The sequence below is a fragment of the Microcaecilia unicolor genome, chromosome 10, assembly GCF_901765095.1.
Source record: "Microcaecilia unicolor chromosome 10, aMicUni1.1, whole genome shotgun sequence".
Classification (NCBI taxonomy): Eukaryota; Metazoa; Chordata; class Amphibia; order Gymnophiona; family Siphonopidae; genus Microcaecilia; species Microcaecilia unicolor.
In genome coordinates, this window is record NC_044040.1 from 111,360,528 (window position 1) to 111,371,417 (window position 10,890).

Consider the following 10,890-nt stretch of genomic DNA (forward strand, 5'->3'; position numbering starts at 1 on the left):
AGGCTGGAACTGGAACTCGACTTGGACTCAGCATCTTGGCTGGAACTGGAACCCGGACTGGGCTCAGCGTCTGGGCTGGAACTGGAACCCAGACTGGGCTCAGCATCTGGGCTGGAACTAGAACTCAGCGTGGACTCAGCATCTGGGCTGGAACTAGAACTCAGACCGGGCTCAGCATCTGGGCTGGAACTGGAACTCGACTTGGACTCAGCAACTTGGCTGGATCTGGAACTCGGCCTGGATTCAGCATCCTGGCTGGCACTGGAACTCGAACTTGACTCAGCATCTCGGCTGGACCTGGAACTCGGACTGGGCTCCAAAGGCGGCAGGCGAGCCCGATGCACTCTTTCAGCGTCTGCTTCGGGAGTATTCTGCAGGTTTCGATCAAAGAAAAGTCTGCCACGGTACTCCAAGAGCGTGATAGACGAGTCAATAGCAGACACGATATTTATCCAGAAGCAAAGCCACCTGACAGGCTCTCTCTCAGCAACCACTTCGGGGGTATACTTCAAGGCTGGATCAGAGCAGAGTTTCTTACGGTAGGTCTGAAGCGTCATTAAACAATTAAGATCAGAAACTGGGTCAAGACGGAATTTCAAACTAGGAGCTGCACCCGGGCTGAGACCCGGATTGCCAACAGGGGAAAAAGTCCTAGGCTGGAAGCCCAGCTGGTAGGATGATCTTGCCGAGCTCATGGCCTTTGCATTCTGTCAAGCATCTCAAGGGGAAACAGGATTTGTGAGCCCTTGGGCCACTGCCGTAGAGCGACAGTGGCAGGCAAAACCCCCAACCAATACTGGGCAACACACCAACACAGCAGGGAACTGCAGAAGTAGATAATCAGGAAGAGATACAGGACTGGAACAGACTCACCTACACTTGACCACCCTTCCCCAGGGGTTGAGCCCCCAGGTGCAGGTGGCCGGCAGGACTTACAGGATCCAGGAACACAAACAGGGGAAAGGACTCAAGAGCAAGCTTGACTAACAGGGCCAAGAATCAGAACTGGGGAAACCTCCCCAGGTAACAGGACTCAGCAACAAGCTTGCACAAACAAGGCCTGGAGGGAAAGGCAGAGGGAAACAAGAACACAAAATAGACAGACAAGGCTAAACCCAAAGCTGGGCTACAACTACCACCTAATACCAGAACACAACAGAAGGCTGAACACCAGGCAGCCACCAACACACAGGGAAATAAAACAGAAAGCCCACAAACAGACAGAACACTGAGGCAGAAGGCAGAAGGCAGAAGCCCACCAACCAACACACGAAGGCAGTAGGCAAAAGCCCACAAACAGACATACTAAAGCAGAAGGCAAACGCCCACAGACAGAACACAGAAGCAGAAGGCAAAAGCCCACAAACAGAGCAGAAGTGCAGAAGCACACCAACTGACCTATAGTGATGCAAAGGCCAACTTAGAAAGTTCCCAGGTGGTAATAAAGGCACTACAGGTGAGGTCACCAGCAGGGTGGGGCTCAGCAACACAAGAGCAGAGCACAGCCTGGCTGGAACAGGATCCTGGAATGGACTAGCCTGGACTGGAATGGATTTCAGGATTTCTACCCAGGCTTCAGGATTTCCACGCCAACTTAGCTTGGCTGGAGGAACCCCAAAGCAAGTCCGACAGGAAATATAGTCACAATCGTGACAGGAGTGCAGGGGTGAGAGGAGAAATTGCTGGACATGGATGGGAGGGGAGGGCAGGAGAAAGGAGAAATCTTTAGACATGGAGGGGGAGGGCAGGGGAGAGAGGAGAATTGCTGGACATGGATGGATAAAGGGGGCAGGAGAGAGAGGAGAGTTGCTGCTGGCCATGGATGGATGGGTGGATGGATGGATGGAGGGGAGAGCAGGGGAGAGAGGAGAGTTGCTGGACATGTGTGGATGGAGAGGAGGGAAGAAATGCTGGACATGGATGGAGGGGAGGGAAGATGCACAAGCCAATGAGTAGCTGCATCCAAGTTGTCATTCTTTTTTGTTGGTAGCATTTTTTTTATTTAATCTCACTTTTAATCTCATATTTTTAAACATGTTGGTTTAGGCAGCATACAGATGTACAAAGAGGAACTATAATAATGGAATGACTTTTCATAAAGTAGAATAGTAATTTGTTGTAAATTGTAATCAGTGTGTTATTTGGAGAGACTGGTTATAGGGACACCCTAGCACTGATATATTTGCGCAGATAAAAAGATGGAGACCTGTGTTGTGGGGGATGGGGTGCGGAGACCTATGTGGCCAGGGGGGCGGAGGTTGTTGGGTGCCGTGAAAAATTGCTTGGACACGAAGGGTGCCGTGAACTGAAAAGGTTTGGAACCACTGCTCTAGGGGATGAATGCACATTTGGCATCCATTGAACATCAACTCCTTTGATGGGAGTATTGCAGCACAATCCATTCCACATTGCCACATCTTTACCTTGTAAGTGATTTCACAACAGAGCATGTCCAGCATACAACAATACCCACTACAATTCCCTTTATATAAGTACATAAGTACATAAGTAATGCCATACTGGGAAAAGACCAAGGGTCCATCGAGCCCAGCATCCTGTCCACGACAGCGGCCAATCCAGGCCAAGGGCACCTGGCAAGCTTCCCAAACGTACAAACATTCTATACATGTTATTCCTGGAATTTTGGAGTTTTCCAAGTCCGTTTAGTAGCGGTTTATGGACTTGTCCTTTAGGAAACCGTCCAACCCCTTTTTAAACTCTGCTAAGCTAACCGCCTTCACCACTTTCTCCGGCAACGAATTCCAGAGTTTAATTACACGTTGGGTGAAGAAAAATTTTCTCCGATTTGTTTTAAATTTACTACACTGTAGTTTCATCGCATGCCCCCTAGTCCTAGTATTTTTGGAAAGCGTGAACAGAAGCTTCACATCCACCTGTTCCACTCCACTCATTATTTTATATACCTCTATCATGTCTCCCCTCAGCTGTCTCTTCTCCAAGCTGTATAGCCCTAGCCTCCTTAGTCTTCTTCATAGGGAAGTCGTCCCATCCCCGCTATCATTTTAGTCGCCCTTCGCTGCACCTTTTCCAATTCTACTATATCTTTCTTGAGATGCGGCGACCAGAATTGAACACAATACTCAAGGTGCGGTCGCACCATGGAGCGATACAACGGCATTATAACATCCTCACACCTGTTTTCCATACCTTTCCTAATAATACCCAACATTCTATTCGCTTTCTTAGCCGCAGCAGCACACTGAGCAGAAGGTTTCAGTGTGTTATCGACGACGACACCCAGATCCCTTTCTTGGTCCGTAACTCCTAACGTGGAACCTTGCATGACGTAGCTATAATTCGGGTTCTTTTTTCCCACATGCATCACCTTGCACTTGCTCACATTAAACATCATCTGCCATTTAGCCGCCCAGTCTCCCAGTCTCGTAATGTCCTCTTGTAATTTTTCACAATCCTGTCGTGATTTAACGACTTTGAATAACTTTGTGTCATCAGCAAATTTAATTACCTCGCTAGTTACTCCCATCTCTAAATCATTTATAAATATATTAAAAAGCAGCGGTCCTAGCACAGACCCCTGAGGAACGCCACTAACTACCCTTCTCCATTGTGAATACTGCCCATTTAACCCCACTCTCTGTTTCCTATCCTTCAACCAGTTTTTAATCCACAATAGGACATTTCCTCCTATCCCATGACCCTCCAATTTCCTCTGTAGCCTTTCATGAGGTACCTTGTCAAACGCCTTTTGAAAATCCAGATACACAATATCAACCGACTCCCCTTTGTCCACATGTTTGTTCACTCCTTCAAAGAATTGAAGTAAATTGGTCAGGCAAGATTTCCCCACACAAAAGCTATGCTGACTTGGTCTCAGTAATCCATGTCCTCGGATGTGCTCTGTAATTTTGTTTTTAATAATAGCCTCTACCATTTTCCCAGGCACCGACGTCAGACTCACCGGTCTATAATTTCCCGGATCTCCCCTGGAGCCTTTTTTAAAAATGGGCGTTACATTGGCCACCCTCCCTATGGAACAGTCATCATCATAATTACAAGAGTAGCCTAGTGGTTAGTTAATGTGACTTTGCTCTTGGAGTACTGGGTTCAATTCCCCCCTGCAGTCCCTTGTTATTTAGGCCAACTCACCTAATTCATTTTACCCTATATCCCACATAATTGCATGTATATAGTAGCTATTTTGTTTGGATTAGGAAGGAGGGTAGGGGAATTGTGCAGCCTCTGACTGTTCCCAGGTGTGCAGCCCTCTCCTCTGATATGAGAGTTGTGGTCACCTTACTTATTTGGCCCAATACACTCTAATCTTGTTTTATGTGTCTTCCAATACCCTTAATGGATAGTGTTCTGTCTGCAATGCTCATGGCTGGTAAAAGGGGTGTGGCTACTGTGGTGTAGCTACCATAGGGGTGGAGCCATAGATGGTGACCCCACCCCTAAGGTTACTCATAATGAGTACCAGTATCTTTTTTCCTACAAAAAAAAGCACTGGTTTTCCCAGTCCAGTCCTAGAGTACCTCTTGGCAGTCAGGTTTTCAGGAGTTTCACAATCAGTATGCATTAAAGAGATGAGCGTATACTGCATCTATTATAAGCAAATCTATTTCATGCATATTCAGTGTGGATAGCATGAAAACTTGACTGCACAGGGGTACTCCAGGACTTGACCTGGGAAACACTGTCTCAGAGCACAGAAAGCGTAAGCTAGGCATGTCCCCTTCCCACACCAGAATACTCTTTTGTGTCCAAATATGAAACAGTTGGGGTTGTGGAAATGTGATACCATGTTCACATGTGCGCAGGGATACTCAGAGATGCCAGGTTACCTACGTCTGGGCTGGAGATTTAGGGAGAGTCCTGGGTTTAAAATGACATCTGACAGCAGTGTGGAATTTCTGGTGCCTGATCCTGGCCATTGCAATCAGTGCTGCAAGTCCCATAATGCACCAGGTTGAGGTGGTCAGACATCCCAGACTGGCAAAAGTCTCCAGCCTAAAACTGGGTAACTTGGCATCTCTGGCTCCATTGCAAACAAGGTAGAACATATGACCATCACTAACAGTATTAACAAAGGTAATGCTAACACATACCTGCACCTTCATGGGCTGAATCCAGATCCTCACGGAGGCCCTTAAAGTGGGCTGGGCCCAGCCTTTGGAGCAGCTCCTCCTCCAGCTGGGTGAGCTGGATGTCACAGGGCGGTCCTCTCCAAATCTGGGATTCATGAGCCCTGATCATGGCCCTTTTTTTTTATTGCTGATCTTTAAGTCCTGGTATTAGTGCTTAATCTGGGCTGTGGTTTGTGGAGCTATCCCTAGGTTATTCATGGCCCTGGTTATTGTGCCCAAAATTAAGTCCTTTGATGCAGAGGACATACGCACACTCAGGGTCCCAAACAGTTCTTCAAAATTAGCTAGGACCATGTGTTAGATGAGAGTGTTTTCCTCCTCAGAAAAACACAGGGCTCTTATTCTCATGGTCTACTGGTCCTAACATAGTGGCATGCAATGTGAAGGCTACAGATCATACCACACAGGAGAATGCATCAACTATCTCTGCACCTCCCATGTTGTGTAAGGTAACCACATTATATAAACATACCTTACCTGTTACATCAGCATTTTAAGAAATGTGTGGGCCAGTGAAGAGTGTCCAGAAAGGTTCACATGTATAGCACCTCCTGCAGGTCAGTGTCAACTTTGGGACTTTGTTTTGGGAATATTTGCGTGTTGATGCTTTGCGCGCACAGAATGTGGGCGTGTTATTATGACATCTTTTGTACACATGTACATACATGTATATAAAGCGCCGCATGGCACAACCATGTCCTTTTGGTAGAGTGGTGTGCATGCTATGCTGTCTGTCTCCAGGTAAGTTCTCTCTGCTGAAACTTTTGTTTAACATGTCTTGTTTTCGCTTCCTTCTTTTGACTTACACAGGTTTGATGCTTTTTACCAGTACACCGGTATACTAGATGCTATGTTACTGGAATCAGTGTTTGCCTAAAGGTTGTGTCCTATGTTTGTAGAACATTGGGTAGAGTAATGTGTGGGTATAGGCCTTTAATGCTTGAGACTGGTGCTATGTTTTAACCCTTTTTGTGTTTTTAATTTCGCTCACCTTCCTTCCAGCTTAGGTGGTGTGCTGGTAGCTGTGACCTTATGGCTTCTCTGCACAGATGAACTTGTGGGTGTTTGAGAGGCACCTACACAGGTGAGATGAATGTTTGAGGTAAAGTGCTTGAATTACTGTTTGGGACAATGGCTGTGCATATTGGAGAGGGGTGCCTCAGCACTTATAAACCTCCTCAGATACTCCTTATTCACTTCTCTGACCAAAGAATGTGCCAAGTCTTTACTGTGACCTAGGTAGCAATGAATGTAGTAGTAAGATATGAAACAAGTGTGGAAATGTTAATGTGTTTGTAAGTATACTCTGTGATAGAGAGTTGCATGGGGACAGAAATCTTACCCATCCCCGCCCGTCCCTGCTGGAATCTTACCTGTCCCCACCTATCCCCACTGGAATCTTACCCATCCCCACCCGTCCCCACAAGAATTTAACCCATCCCCACCCATCACTGTAAGAATGTAATGGTACATAAAAGAAAATTCCAGTCAGCTCCCTCAGGATTTGAGCCACAGCACTGTAGGCAAGGAAGGAAAATGGAAGCTGAAACTTGGAACACTCTGGTGTGCACATGTAAGATTTGTCTCTGATTTACTGGCACTGTGTGCTGAGAGGTCACCACATGCACGCGCCAGTAGGTCAGGTGACATCTGATGCTCATGCCTGTGTCAGAGCTGAGGTCTGCTCATCAGCCCGGGAGCAAAGAGGATTAATTGTAACATAGTAAGTGACGGCAAATAAAGACCTGAATAGTCCATCCAGCCTGCCCAATAGTCACACTCAATATCAATTCATGATTAAATCAATGTGTGATATTATATACTTGATTATGGTCTTTCTTTTGTGTTTCTGGAACATAGACCATAGAAGTGTATCTGGCCCTATTTATGTTCCAACTGCTGGAGTTGTCGTTGAAGCCCACTCCAATCTATGCGTCTTCTCATTTGTGGGACACAGATCGTAAAAATCTGTCCAGAACTGTCCTTATGTTCCAGCCACTGAAGTTGCTGTCTAAGACCTTTCCAGCCCATCCTAAACCAGGCTTCCATATATTAGGCACAGACCATACAAATCTACCCGGTATTGGCCCTAGTTAATCACAGCTAGAGTCGCCATCTAAGCATTACTTCACACATCCACACAAATGCAGCCATTTAAGGTTAGGTTTTTTATAACTTCCATTTTCTAATTAGAGATCCTCTGTGTTCATCCCACGCCTTTTTTAATTCCATCATCATTTGTGTCTCTACCACCTCCTTAATGGAAAATTTTCCACATTTGTGCTGTTAAAGCAAGGAAGAAGAGGAGGAGACAGCACTCAAAGAACTTGGTACTCGGTAGATGAGAGGCTGGTGCAGGTGTAGCTTACACTTCCATGGGAACCCCGCAGAACTGCTTCCATCCCTGCGGGAACCCCACAGGAACTGCTTCCGTCACCGCGGGAACCCCACAAAACTGCTTCCGTCCCCGCAGGAACCCCACAGAACTGCTTCTGTCCCTGCGGGAATCCCGCGGGTTCCGCGGGATTCCCGCAAACCTCGTACTCGTGCAGCTCTCTACTCTGTGATTAACCTTTCCATCTGTTAGGAATTTTGTGGTACAGAGTAATGTGTAAGTATGGGAGTTGAAATATTGTAGATGGTGATGTGTACATGATACATTAATGGGAGAGGGAGGTGGTAAATTGTAGTGTTTGTTTGCTAGGCACAAGAAGTCATAATGAATTTTTTTTTTACTTAAACAGTACTCATCATGAATGTAACCAGGAGCATTATATTGCTGTGCATTATACTGTTTTGGCAGAATTAAACCATATGACTAGCACAAAAGGCAGTAATGCATGGACCTTCAGTGTTGAAATGTTGAACTATGCAATTGGAGACTGGTAAGATATATAAATGCTGTTTGGTTTGTGGGGATCCAATCAAGTGGGATAGGTACTGTAGCCCTCACTAAGCGTGAAGAAAGTGTATGGAATATGTCAAGATTTGGTTGTCCTCCCCCCCCCCCCTATTCCAACATAGATATGAGGTGTCCTGGTATTATTCTAGCATTTGAGCCCCACATGTGAACCACTCTCTGACCTAGGAGGATTAGGCAGACTAAGCAGTGTAGTTTGTGTGTTTTATGTTTTAATTAGCAACAGATGGCGCCACATAGTTGTGTGGGGAAAAGGGTGGGTGCTGTAAAGCTATCCCATTTTTTATCATAATGAGCTAGAAAAGCAGTACTGGGGGAAACCTGTGTCATTACTAAGTACATAAGTAATGCCACACTGGGAAAAGACCAAGGGTCCATCGAGCCCAACATCCTGTCCACGACAGCGGCCAATCCAGGCCAAGGGCACCTGGCAAGCTTCCCAAACGTACAAACATCCTATACATGTTATTCCTGGAATTGTGGATTTTTCCCAAGTCCATTAAGTAGTGGTTTATGGACTTGGCCTTTAGGAAACCCCTTTTTAAACTCTGCCAAGCTAACCGCCTTCACCACGTTCTCCGGCAACGAATTCCAGAGTTTAATTATGCGTTGGGTGAAGAAATATTTTCTCCGATTTGTTTTAAATTTACTATACTGTAGTTTCATCGCATGCCCCCCTAGTCCTAGTATTTTTGGAAAGCGTGAACAGACGCTTCACATCCACCTGTTCCACTCCACTCATTATTTTATATACCTCTATCATGTCTCCCCTCAGCCATTGCTTCTCCAAGCTGAAAAGCCCTAGCCTCATAGGGAAGTCGTCCCATCCCCGCTATCATTTTAGTCGCCCTTCTCTGCATCTTTTCCAATTCTACTATATCTTTCTTGAGATGCGGCAACCAGAATTGAACACAATACTCAAGGTGCGGTCGCACCATGGAGCGATACAATGGCATTATAACATCCTCACACCTGTTTTCCATACCTTTCCTAATAATACCCAACATTCTATTCGCTTTCCTAGCCACAGCAGCACACTGAGCAGAAGGTTAGTGTATTATTGACGACGACACCCAGATCCCATTCTTGGTCCGTAACTCCTAACGTGGAACCTTGCATGACGTAGCTATAATTCGGGTTCTTTTTACTGATTCCAAACAGCATTTTTTTGCACTAGGATGCCCCACTTGTCATAATGTGAGTGAAAAATGACCACTCACCTTATTAGGTGTGAGACTTTCCCTCCTCACCTGCTTCTCCTCAGTGTTACTCATTTACACCATCCCCCACTGGCAAAACCTCAGGTCCAGAAGTGGCACACAGCTTAATGCTCACATAATGCCATTATGGCCTGAAGCCAAGTAGGCAGTGGTGTACCGAGGGTGGGGGCGGTGCGCCCCGGGTGCACACTGCTGGAGGGGTGCAGATAGCAGCTGCGTGCCTGTCGGCTCCACTGGTTCCCTGCTCCCTCTGCCCCGGAACAGGTTACTTCCTGTTCCGGGACAGAGGGAGCCAACAGCTGCGCGGCTGCTCCCAGCAGCTAAGAATGCCCCCGGGGGGGGGGGGGGGTTGCGCCGGGGGGGGGGGGGGTGGGATCATGCTGCACCCTGGTGGGACGGATGCTGCTGCACCCCGAGGGGGGTGTGCAGCAGCGATCCGCCCCGGGTGGCAGCCGACCTAGGATCATCACTGCATGTAGGTACTTTTTAGCACTGTAAAGGGTGTTGCAGAAACCTTTAATATTGAGGCTTTCTTCCAATGCAGGGGTACTTCTATTTGGCGGAAAAGTGGTTTAGAGGTGTGTGTTTTAACAAATGTCTCACCTGTGTTCATTTATAGATCTGGCATGAAGGAAAGTAAGTGGCTTGTTGAAGAATTACTACCATCTGAATGAAGATAGAAAATATGTACTACAGGTGGTCTCATCCATGCCCCCCTCCTCCAGCACTTGTTTAGTAATCGGAAATGGAACTGTTAATTGAAGTACAGATGCTGTGACCCCTCACACCAGCACCTGTTTGTTCGTTGCCAGTTTCACTCTTATTTGGATTGATTAGCATCTGATAAGAGTTGTCATGTGTTTGTGATATTTTCTACTTGTTCCTAGCAGAGCTGTGTAATAAAGGTTACATTGAACCGTGTGTAGTATGCTTGATTTGCTTCCTAACCCAAGGCCCTTTTTCACCCCTTCTGAGAAATCCCCACTGTGTACTTTAAAGCACCATGGAGTGATTTATCTGAGAACACCAGTGATACAAATCTAGTCTAATGGGGTGAGTTGCTGAAAGATTTGAGAAGCTGGCTACATGTATTATCTTTCAGGAACTTACTTTTTTTTTATTTTTTTTACCATTTTATTTATCATACACAGGCAGTCTTGCAGACTGTTAGCCCAACATAGTACACCTGTTCATACCCATTTCAACCAATCAGGATGACTTTTATTCTCTGTAATAATTGTGGTGCTTTAGTTTCAAGGCCAATCATCTGGAGACTTAAAGCTTGTCCTATCTGTCTTCAGCTATCTAGTTTACAACAAGAGCTCAAAGAATAAAACCACATAAGAACAGATGGTTCACAGTAGGCTCAGGCAGACTTCGTCAGGTGACACAGAAGCATCCACCCGCACAAGTGTTGCCACTAAAGAATTCTTTTGCTCCATTACAATACTGTGATGCTCCTGAAAATAGAACTGAGGCAGAGGAAAAAGCAATAAAGTTGGAACAAAAAGACACGAAGGTACCCAAAGTAAAAACACCCCCCGAAATCACTAATGTTGGAACACATAACAGGAAATATAGATGGAAAGCGATGGCCACAAATGCTCATAGTCTAAGCAATAAA

General features: G+C 46.1%; 1 long non-coding RNA gene across 2 annotated transcripts in view; it reads left to right on the plus strand.

Moving 5' to 3' along the window:
- The window catches only part of LOC115478827, a 114,655-nt gene extending 104,468 nt beyond the window's left edge, over positions 1-10,187 (plus strand). The window contains exons 3-5 of one of the 2 annotated variants that reach the window (XR_003943579.1): positions 6,129-6,210; positions 7,871-8,011; positions 9,886-10,187. This is a non-coding gene — a long non-coding RNA (uncharacterized LOC115478827). The remainder of the gene's footprint in view (positions 1-6,128; positions 6,211-7,870; positions 8,012-9,885) is intronic. The other variant, XR_003943580.1, reaches the window with a different exon arrangement.
- Positions 10,188-10,890: the final 703 nt, after the last annotated feature.